This window comes from Hemitrygon akajei, chromosome 22 (genome assembly GCF_048418815.1).
Source record: "Hemitrygon akajei chromosome 22, sHemAka1.3, whole genome shotgun sequence".
Classification (NCBI taxonomy): domain Eukaryota; kingdom Metazoa; phylum Chordata; class Chondrichthyes; order Myliobatiformes; family Dasyatidae; genus Hemitrygon; species Hemitrygon akajei.
The window spans coordinates 52,130,588-52,141,902 of record NC_133145.1 but is presented as its reverse complement, the minus strand read 5'-3'; the positions used below and the strand labels follow the sequence as shown (position 1 = coordinate 52,141,902).

Sequence of the window (11,315 nt, the reverse complement as noted above, 5' to 3'; positions counted from 1 at the left end):
CTACAGTTTCCAACAAGCACCCCCTACAGTGACTGGAATGTATTTTCCACAACACCTACACTGTGGCCTCTCTAAGTGAGCTTGCCATCTTCCATGCAAATTACTGTTCAATTTCAATCCTCTGCAAACTTTACTAGTGAAATAATGGCCAAGGGTGTGCCTTGAGTTGGCCTGAATGTCTTGTGTGAATCGGAAAAATAGGAGATGTCAGTATCTATGAATGAAGGCAGGCATGGATGAACCAAAAGCATTTTTCTCTGAATACTGCTCTACTATTGCTTGGTATCAAAGGGCATTTTTAAATAGGAGAGCTTTTTAAAATATGCTATGAATGCAAAATATTACAGCTGCTTAAAATCTAAATTTGAACCAGAAAATGATGGAAATACTCATCAGACCAAGCAGTAGAGAGAGAGAAATTAAATTAATAAGATCCCAGGCACTGTCAATCTTCAGGCCGTGCCACCCAGGGATTATACTAATATTATTGTGTTACAGTGTGTACTATTGTAACTGCATGTGCTGTGTGTGACTGAATGGACTGTGCTTTTCACCCTGGCCCCAGAGGAATGATGTTTTGTTTAGCTGTATACATGGTTAAATGACAATTAAGCTTAAACTTGCCCTTAATGCTTTAGGTCAATCAGAAATGGTAGTTCATGCAAAATGTTCACAGAAGCAAAGAGACTTTAAATGTACAGTGCGAGCAGTACACATATACTGTATGATCGAATTGTTGACACGGGTTGAAGAGGTCAGAACTAATTCCTACTCATGTAACACAGTTTGACTAAGGACCATCAGATATTATACCTTCAGCATAAACTTTTACACTTGGTTCTCCTTAGCTACAGTAAAAGGTCTTAGACCAAAGTGAAGTCTTCTGTCTTTGCTGTGAGTGCATTTAGCAAAGCCTGCATATTTAACCATTTTCGTATGAGGCATTGTGCATTGTTTCAAAGTGTCAGAACATTTGCTGAAGTCACCATAGAGCAGGTCAACAAGGAGTTTCTCTTAGCATTAAAAGAAATATTTCATTTTTTATTTAATTTTATCTCCTAAAGATTTTCCTGATTCCAGGCAACTTTTATATGCAAACACTTAATGGGACTTAAAGATCACTGGAAAATTACATGCTTTACACCAAGCTGCCCGAAGATATGGGAAGAGTATTCCTAGCAGAAAGGATTACCGCCGGTGAAGGACAATTCAAGATGATTCCTAGCCACCTTGAAAACATTTATCACTCTCACTGATGTCAAAGTACAAATTAAATTTCAAAGTACCATTTTTGAAGTACCATGTATGTCTCCATACACTACCATCCGATTCATTTCTTTCAGGCATTCGCAGTAGGATCAATAAAAGAACTACACACAAAGACTGGTGACCAATGTGCAAAAGTCGACAAACTGCAAATATAAATGAACAAACAAACAAATAAATAATATTGAGAGCAAGTTGGAGAATCCTTGAAAGTGAGTCCATAGGTTGTGAAATCATTTCAGTAATGAGGTGAGTGAAGTTATCCACACTGGTTCGGGAGCCTTTTGGCTGAAGGGTAATAATTATTCCTGAACCTGGTGGTGTGGGCCTTAAGGCTGCTGTACGTCCTTCTTGATGACAACAACCTGGATGGTGGGGGCCCTTGATGATGGAGGCTGCTCTTCTTGGAAGTGTGCCGGATTGTGGGGAGGGCTTTGCTTATGATGGACTGGGCTGTGTTCACTACTTTCTGAAGGCACTTCCATTCTTAGGCATTGGTGTTTCCATACCAATTCCATACCATACTCCCCATTATATATCTATAGAAGTTTGTTGAAGTCTTAGATGTCATGCTGAATTTAAAACTTTGACAACCTTCTATAGCTACACTGTGGAGAGTATCCTGATTGGTCTGAGATTAGGAAAAGTTAATATGAATCCCATTGTGTGACCACTTCCTGTGGAAATGGAATGCTTATTATAGCATCTGAGAACTCTCAGAGCAGGCAGCCAGAGAAGACGACAGCCCAGCGTAAGTGCATCACCTCACAAGCCACCCCATCCTGTGAGGTACGTCCTGCCCCATTAGTGAATCCCATTGATGATTTGTTCCCTGAGAACGCACAGAACTGATCCAAGGGACCGCCTTCGAAGGGAAAGGAGAGACAGAAAAATGATATGGAGATGATAGGATGATCCCAGTCAGAGAACTGGGAAAAGTACCTTACAGAGTGGAAAATAACGTTCAACCTGTCCCACTTTTGGGAATTTTCACTATCATAAGATCATGACATCAAAGCAGAATTAAGCCATTCAGCCCATCAAGTCTGCTCCGCCATTCAATCATGGCTTATTTATTATCTCTCTCAACCCCGTTCTCCTCTGATGCCTTTACTAATCAAGAACCTTTCAAATTCTGCTTTAAATATACCCAATGATTTAGCCTCCATAGCCATCTGCGGCAATAAATTCCACAGATTCACCACTCTCTCACTGAAGAAATTTCTCCTTATATCTATTGTAAAGAGACATCCTTCTATTCTAAGATTGTTCCCTCTGGTCCTAGACCTTCCCACAATAGAAAACATCCTCTCCACATCCACTCTCTCTAAGTCTTTCAATATTTGAGAGGTTTCATTGAGATCATCCCTCATTCTTATCCAGTGATTACAGGACTAGAGCCACCGAACTCTCTTCACACATTAACCCTTTCATTCCCAGGATCATTCTTGTGAACTTCGTCTGGACCCTCTCCAATGTCAGCTCATCCTTTTTTTTGATAATGGGCCCAAAACTGCTCGTAATACTCCAAGTGTGGTCAGACCAATGCCTTATAAAGCCTCAGCATTACGTCCTTACTTCATGTAGGAATGCAATGCACACCATTAGGGCACCCCGAGCTGTGATTGTGTCCCTCTAACCATTGCACCACCAGGGCGCCCTAACAGTGAAGTGTACCATGGTACACTTCACTGTTAGGGCATCTCAGTAGCATAGTGGTTGGTGCGACACTATTACAGCTTGTGGGGGGTTGAAGGTCAGGGTTTGGAGTTCAGTTCTGGCATTCTTTGTAAGAAAGTATGTATGTTCTTCAAATGAACACATGGGGTTCCTTCGGGAGCTCTCACTTCCTCCCACAGTCCAAGTATGTACTGGATAATAGGTTAATATGTTAATGTAAACTTTCCTATAATTAGGCTAGCATTATTGGGCCAGAAGGACATGTTCCATGCTATATCTCTAAATAAAGCATAAAATAAATAAAATGCACTACTTTCGAGCATGGAGGTTGTTACCTCACAGACTCTGATCTTCACTTTGACAGCAGGTATAATCAAATACCTAAGATAAGCAGAAAGAAAATCTGAAAATGCCAAACAGAGTCAACATTTCAGTTTGAGGACCCCGTCACAACCAGAAAAGTGGGAAAATAAGCTGATTTAAAGTTGCACAGGGGGAGGGGACAGAGAGAGCAGAGAAGATGCCTGCGAATGTCTGAAGACTGAAAAATGCCTGCCGAAGTGAAGTAACTCAAACCGAAACTGAGAGGAGCTGCCCTGTTACCTGAATCGTTTAAGTGAGGAAAGAGATGTGCCTGCGGAAATTAATTATGGTTGATAACTTGTTATGGACAAGAAAGAAAATGAAATCCATAGATACACACACAAAATCATGGAGGAACTCAACATATTAAACAACAACTATAGAGGGGAATAAACAGTCAAAATTTTGAGCTGAGATCCTTCATCGGGACTAGAAAGAGTACAGGTTTCCTTGTTCAATATCTGGAGGCAGGTTTGAGAGCGGGAGACTGGGGAGCAGAGAGTAGGGCAGAGTTACTGGGACATGTGTATGGTGTTGACCTGGTGGTTAAATTGCCAAACAGGTAGTCCAGAGGCTTGAGTTCAAATTTCACTTCAGTAACTGTGAAATTTAAATTCAGTTTGTTCGTTCGTTATGAGCCATGTCATATGATGTGGATGATTATAGTCTTTTCATGACCGTGATTGTTCTTGGCAATCTTTCCTACAGAACTGGTTTGGCATTGCCTTCTTCTGGGCAGTGTCTTTACAAGATGGGTGACTCCAGTCGTTACCAATGCACTGCAGAGATTGTCTGCCTGGCATCAGTGGTCACATAACCCGGATTTGTGATATGCACCGGCTGCTTGTGTAACCATCCACCACCTGCTCCCTGGGCTTCATGTGACCCTGATCAGGAGGGCTCAAGGGTGACCTGCAGGTTGGCAGAGAGAAGGAGCACCTTACACCTCCTTTGGTAGAGACATACTTCCACACCCCCACCCTAAATTCAGTTCATAATCTGAAATATGGAAAAAAAAGTAAACAACAGCAGCTAGTTGTTAATAATATTTGTTGGACAAGCTACGGGATTTCTGTTCAAAGTCATCTGGTTAATCTCAGTACTGTCCTTCATGGGAAAAATTTGCTGTCAGTATCTGATCTGACCCATTTCACATGCCCTTTTTGAAAGGGACGGACTAACCTCTTGGTTGCAGCATTTCTCCCTGTACAAACCAATAAATTACGAGTGGCACCATGTGGGTAAGGTCACCAGAAGGACTGCAACTGCTTAAGAAGTTAGAATGGACAATAAATGCTCTGCTGTGGAGCTCCTGAAACGGAAAAGTGAATGCATTTTAAAAGGTGTTTAAAGGAGACTGAAGATTAAAGGGAAGGAGGGAATGTAATGGGATATTCTGCTCTCAGCATCTGTAAAGCAGAGAATGCATGTTAATATTAGAGAACTTCGGGGGAGGAACAATTTGGGTTAACACACACACACACACACACACACACACACACACACACACACACACACACACACACACACACACACACACACACACACACACACACACACACACACACACACACACACACACACACACACACAAAGCTGGAGTAACTCAGCAGGTCAGGCAGCATCTATGGAGAGAAATGATGAAGAGTCTCGGCCCGAGATGACAACTCTTTACACCTCACCATGCCTGCTGCCTGACCTGCTGTGTTCCCTCATCATTTTTGCGTGAGTTACTCTAGACTTCCACCGTCTGCAAGATCTCTTGTGTTTAAATTCTGAGCTGACTCAGAGGGACATGGTCTCGGAACGAAGTGGAGAGCAAAGAGCTCCAGGGGGCCGATCGGGAAAGAGGTCCGCGTGCAGCGAGGGCGGGAGAGAGATCCAGGGGCACGTCATGAGGAAGAGCTTCTGGACTGAGATGAAGAGAGATGACTGGAGGTGGGGAATGCTGGGGGGGGGGGGGGGGGTGAAGTGAGCTGCACAGACCAAGTTTCCTGTTCCATCTGGGGTAGAGCAGCCTGTCAGCTCATTTTGCAGTGCTGGCTTTAAACTGAAATGGTCTCCTCAGCTCTTCAAAGAGAAAACTACTTTCTGACAAGCTACAGGTGCCAGATGGTGAAAGCGTCAGTGATAGTGATGTGTTGCTGAGTGAAGAGCAGTTCAGTTTGACCCTTGTTTGAAGAGTGACTGTGCATTACATAGTTAAGCTCCCTACACAACAAGAGATAAGATTGTGGAGTAGAGTTATGATAATTGCTTTGTCAACATAGACTGATCTTTTAACCAGAGGCTGCTGGTCCCAATCAATATCCCCTCTACTTTTACAATGCAAACTAACTAGGCTGGAAAGTGTTTAATGAAAAGATGACAACTTCCTGTTGCTATCTCTGGTTAGTAGTTTCCCAACGAGAAGAATGGCAGGTATTAAACACAGAGCAATTCCATTAAGGCGGCAGCTGAGATAAGGTCAGTGTGCGGCAAGGAGTCTGTAACAGATTATCTCACAACCCAGAGTGCCTTGATGTTGCAAGCTATGGGGAGGGTTCTGGGCTTCACAATGAAAACATCCGTTTGTTTACACCCTACTTGTTGAATGATTGCCTGAGCAAGAGAGTAAAAAAGTATGAATGTTAGTGCCATTCATCCAATCATTCTGGCCTATCAAACCAGAATCAGGTTTAGTATCACTGCCTTGTGACTCAAAATTGGTTGTTTTTTGTTAGCAGCAAAGAGCAAAAGGACCATATGACCATAAGACATAGGAGCACAATTAGGCCATTCAGCCCATCGAGTCTGCTCTGCCATTCCATCATGGCTGATCCTGGATCCCACTCAACCCCATACACCTGCCTTCTTGCCATATCCTTTGATGCCCCGACCAATCAGGAAATAATCGACTCCCACCTTAAATATGAATGGACTTGGCCTCCACCGCAGTCTGTGGCAGAGCATTCCACAGATTTACTACACTCTGGCTAAATAATTCCTCCTTACCTCTGTTCTAAAGGGTCACTCCTCAATTTTGAGGCTGTGCCCTCTGGTTCTGGATACCTCCTCCAGAGGAAACATTTTCTCCACATCCACCCTATTGAGTCTTTTCAACATTTGGTAGGTTTCAATGAGCTCCCCCTCCGTTCTTCTAAATTTCAGTGAGTACTGGCCCAAAGCTGCCAAACACTCCTCATATGTTAACTCCTTCATTTCCAGAATCATCAATGTGAACGTCCTCTGAACTCTCTCCAATGACAACTTGTCCTTTCTGAGATATGGGGCCCAAAGCTGTTGACAATGCTCCAAATCGGCCTGACTAGTGTCTTATAAAGGTGCAACATTATCTCCTTGTTTTTATATTTTATTCCCCCGAAATAAATGCACCATTTCATTTATCTTCTTTACCACAGACTGAACCTCTAATTTAACCTTCTGGGAGTCTTGCAAAAGGACTCTTAAGTCCCTCTGCGCATCTGGTGTTTGAACCTTCTCCCCATTTAGATAATAGTCTGCACTATTGTTCCTTTTACCAAAATGCATTAGCATACATTTCCCAACACTATATTCCATCTACCACTTTTTTGACCAACCTTCCAATTTGTCTAAGTCCTGCTGCAATTGCATTGCTTCCTCAGCACTACCTATCTTTACATCATCCACAAACTTTGCCACCAAGCTATCAATTCCATTATCCGAATCATTGACAAGCAATGTGAAAAGTAGCAGTCCCAATACTGACCCCTAAGGAACACCACTAGTCACCAGCAGCCAACCGGAAAAGGCCCCTTTTATTCCCACTCACTGCCTCCTGCCCGTCAGCCATTCTGCTAACCACGCCAGAAGGGAAGCTAACTTGCAGGTTGAGGCGGTGGTGAGGAAGGCAAATGAAACTTTAACATTCATTTGAAGAGGACTGGAGTTTAAAAGCAAAGATATAATGCTGGGGCTTTATAAAGCATTGGCCAGACCACATTTGGAGTATTCTGAGAAGTTTTAGGCCCTCATAAATCAGAAGGGATGTGCTAGCATTGGAGAGGGTCCAGAGCTGGTTTACGGGAATCATCTTGGAAATGAAAATGTTCATGTATGAGGAGAGTTTGATGGCTCTGGGCCTACAGTTGCTGGAGTTTAGAAGATCGATTTGAAACATATGGAATATTGAAAGACCTGAATAGAGTGGATGTGAAGAGGATGTTCCCAATAGTGGGGGAGTCTAGGACCAGAAGGCACAGCCTCAGAATAGAAAATGTTCCTTTAGAACAGAGATAAGGTGGGATTTATTTAGCCAGAGAGTGGTGAATCTGTGGAATTCATTGCCACAGGTGGCTGTGGGAGGCCAAGTCATTGGGTATATTTAAAGCAAAGGTTGAGAAGTTTGTGATTAGTAGGGGCATCAAAGGTTAAAAACAGAAGGTAGGAACATAAGGTTGAGAGGAAAAATAAATCAGTCATAATTGAATGGTGGAGTAGACAATGGGCTGAATGGCCTGATTGTGTTCATATGACTTATGATTTTATGGTGCTATGAAAACAACCCATCTCTTTGGCACTATCATTTTAAATCCTAATAATATCGATGCTGGTCGAGTCATTAATGAGAACTAAGCAAATGTGAGGGTTACTCATTGAATATTGGACCACACCATCAGAAATCTAAGGCCAGCAGTTGAGACCTCCATTCGCAGAGGAAGGTCATCCATTCATATGTCCATTTTGTCATTTCTGGCTAAACATGGACTTGGGTTGCTTCCAAGTCCAAGCTCTTGGTCCTTGGCCCTGCATATTGTGGCTTCAAATGTTCATGGTATATTTTCCATGTGGTGAGGGGCTTCTGCCTCCACCATCCATCTAGACAGTGAATCAGAATCAGGTTTAATATCCCCAAGTCTTTGTTGTGAAATTTGGTTTTTTTGTGGCAGCAGTATATTGCTATATACAGAAACAAAAAATTGTAACTTACAGTGAGTATATATATGGTATAGGAGAAGAAGGAGAATCACTGAGTGTATACCTTCAGGCTTCTGTACCTGTTCCCTGATGGTAGCAATGAGAAGAGGGCACATCATGGGTGACGGGCGTCCTTAAGGATGAATGCCACCTTTTTGAGGCATCGCTCTTTGAAGATGTCCTGGATGCTGGGGGACGTTAGTGCCCATGATGAAGCTGACTGAGTTCATGACTTTTTGCAGCTCCTTTCAATCCTGTGCAGTGACACCCCCCTCCAGCCATACCAGATGGAGATGCAGTCAGTTAAACTCTCATCTGAGTTCTTCCTTTTCCTGTTCATTTGTGCTCATCATTGTATTTATGGTTCTGTTTGTATTTATTATTACAATGTAGCAAGGAATTTCATTGCAATCTGGTGTATATGACAATGAGCTACTCTAATCTAATCAACCTAATCTGATCCATTTACCAACAAACCAATGCTGCAGTGACTAATCTCTTTGATAAGGGAAATTGATCCTTCTGTTCACCCAGTTTAAGACTCACATACTTTTATCCACTTCCAATAATTTCCACTTTTCCAGAGAAAATGAACCTTCATTCCCAGAGTCATTCTTGTAAACCTCCTCTGGACCCTTTCAAATGCCCACACATCCTTTCTTAGATATGTGGTGATAACTGCCCACAAATTCCAAAAGTGGTCTGGCCAATGCCTTACGAAGCCTCAACATGACATCCCTGCTTTTATCTTCTCGTTATCTCGAAATTACTGTTAACATTGCATTTGTTTTCCTTACTAGCAAGGTCTCTCCTCATTACTGCAATTCTCAAGTCATTGGCGATATCCTTGTCAACCTTCTATGTGCCATCTCGAATGTTATCTCATCCATCCTGCAATGTGGTGAACAGAGTTCTACACAGTACCTCGACTCTGACCAAAATGATGTTTTATACAGTTTTGATCTCCCTTGTGCATGTACTGTGCTGTGGCTAGTTACATCGTTCCTGGGTTCTTCTGTTCTTTGGGACTTGGTAATGAAGAGTCATTCCAAATACCGAATGGTGTCCACTGTGGTGATCCACCATTTGACTTGGATCTCTCTGAAAGGGATTTAGTCTGACATATGCAGCCAAAGCTGGGCCTCTGCTAGCAATGGAATAGACAAAGGCAGGGGTCAGGAGATAGGATGTCATTCAGGGGGAGATTGGTGGAAGGGATTGATGAGGTGAGGGTTGTAAATTGGAGTCTGAACCTGGAGACTGGGGGTATGGTATTGGTATTCGATTATTATTGTCATATGTACTGTGATACAGTGGAAAATTTGTCTTGCCTTCTGTTTATACAGATCACAGATTAGATAAAGAGCAGTGAAACAAGAACAATGCAGAATAAAGTGTAACAGCTACAGAGAAAGTGCAGTGCAGGTAAACAATAACGTGCAATGTAGACTATGAGGTCAGGATAGCATCTCATTGAACTAGGAACCATTTACTAGTCTTATTACAGCTGCACGTGAGCTGGAGCATGTTTTCAGGCTTCTTTACCTTATTCCAAATGAAAGAGAGAAGAAGAAAGAATTCCCAGGTTTGGTTGGGTCTTCGATTATGCTGGCTGCTTCACTGAGGCAGTGAGAAGTATAGACAGAGTCAAGAGAAGGGAGGCTGGTTTCTGTGATGTGTTGAGCTGTGTCCAGAACTCTCTGCACTCTCTTGAGATCACGTGCAGTACAGTTGCTTCACCAAGCAATGATGCATCCAATAGGCTGTTGCTGTGGTGCATTGATAAAAATATGTGAAGGTTGAGGGCAGGGTTTCAGCTTTGCACCCCAGATACCAACCTTATCTCTTCCATAGTCTTGGCAAGGAGATCTCTCAACATTGAAAACGGAAACCCCTTCTGTCCTTGCCCACCATATTTGGAATTTTGTCAGCTGGCTAGTAATTGATTGCTATGCAGCCACAGTAATAGGGCATTCTATGGTATTAAAACAAATGGCAAAACAACCTTGTGACATGCAAACTCGTCATGCCAATCAACTCAGTACTGAGGCTTTATAAGGCATTGGTCAGACCGCTTTTTTATTGTGAGCAGTTTTGGGCCCGTTATCTAAAGAAGGATATGATGGCAATGCAGAGGAGCATCATGAAAATGATTCCAGGAATGAAAGGATTAACATATCAGGAATGTTTGATGGCTCTGGGTCTGTATTGCTGGAGTTTAGAAGAATGAGGGGGCATCTCATTGAAACGTATTGAATACTGAATGGTTTGGATGGAGTGGACATGGAGAGGATCTTCCCTATAGTGGGGGGTTCTAGAATCAGAGGGCATAACCTCAGGATTAAGGGACGTCCATTTAGAACAGAGATAAGAAAAAAATTATTTAACCAAAGGGTGGTGAATCTGTACAATTCTTTGCCACAGATGGCTGTGCAGGCCAAATCATTGGGTATATTTAGGGCGGAGGTTGATAGGTTCTTAATTATCAGGGTGTCAAAGGTTAGGGGGAGAAGGCAGAAGAATGAAGTTGAGAGGGATAATAAATCAGCCATGATGGAATGATGGGACAGGCTCAATGGGCCAAGTGGCCTAATTCTGCACATAGATCTTATAACTTGCCAGGATGGAATCTGCAGGTGATTGGCTCAGTCATAGAAATAATTCAAAACAGAGATCAGTAAATTTCTGGAAATTCCACTAATATTCCTCTGTATTAAGGCAATAAATTGTAAAGGGGTTAATGCAGAAAACCGGAGCTGATGTAGAAGATCTTGGTTACTAGGGGAGCACTCTTAAAATCCAGCTGACCTACATACTTCTTCTCCTAATTCTTATCTTCCCATATTGCAGTGTGAAACAAAACAGTGCAGTTCCATCTCCATTAGGCTCTGTCCAGGGGTAGAACTTTACTGGCAGGAGTTAGAGATCTAGTTCTATGTGTCTGGATGATGGAAGACCTGAGCTTTTCAGGAATGAAGGGACTGAAAACTATTCCAGTGCAAATCGGGTCTTCATGCTGAATATCATGACTTGAGACTCCAATTTGGGATTCTGGTGCTGCTTAAACC

The 11,315-nt window shown here is 42.6% G+C and overlaps 1 protein-coding gene across 4 annotated transcripts in view; it reads left to right on the top strand.

The window, feature by feature from the left end:
• Positions 1-11,315, top strand: part of LOC140714723 (inward rectifier potassium channel 16-like) — a 181,937-nt gene that overhangs the window by 63,738 nt on the left and 106,884 nt on the right. For 2 of the 4 annotated variants that reach the window (XM_073026227.1, XM_073026229.1), the window contains one exon: positions 1,344-1,515. The exons of the other annotated variants lie outside the window; for them this stretch is intronic. The gene's annotated coding sequence lies outside the window, so the exon portion shown is untranslated. The remainder of the gene's footprint in view (positions 1-1,343; positions 1,516-11,315) is intronic. 4 annotated transcript variants of the gene reach the window in all.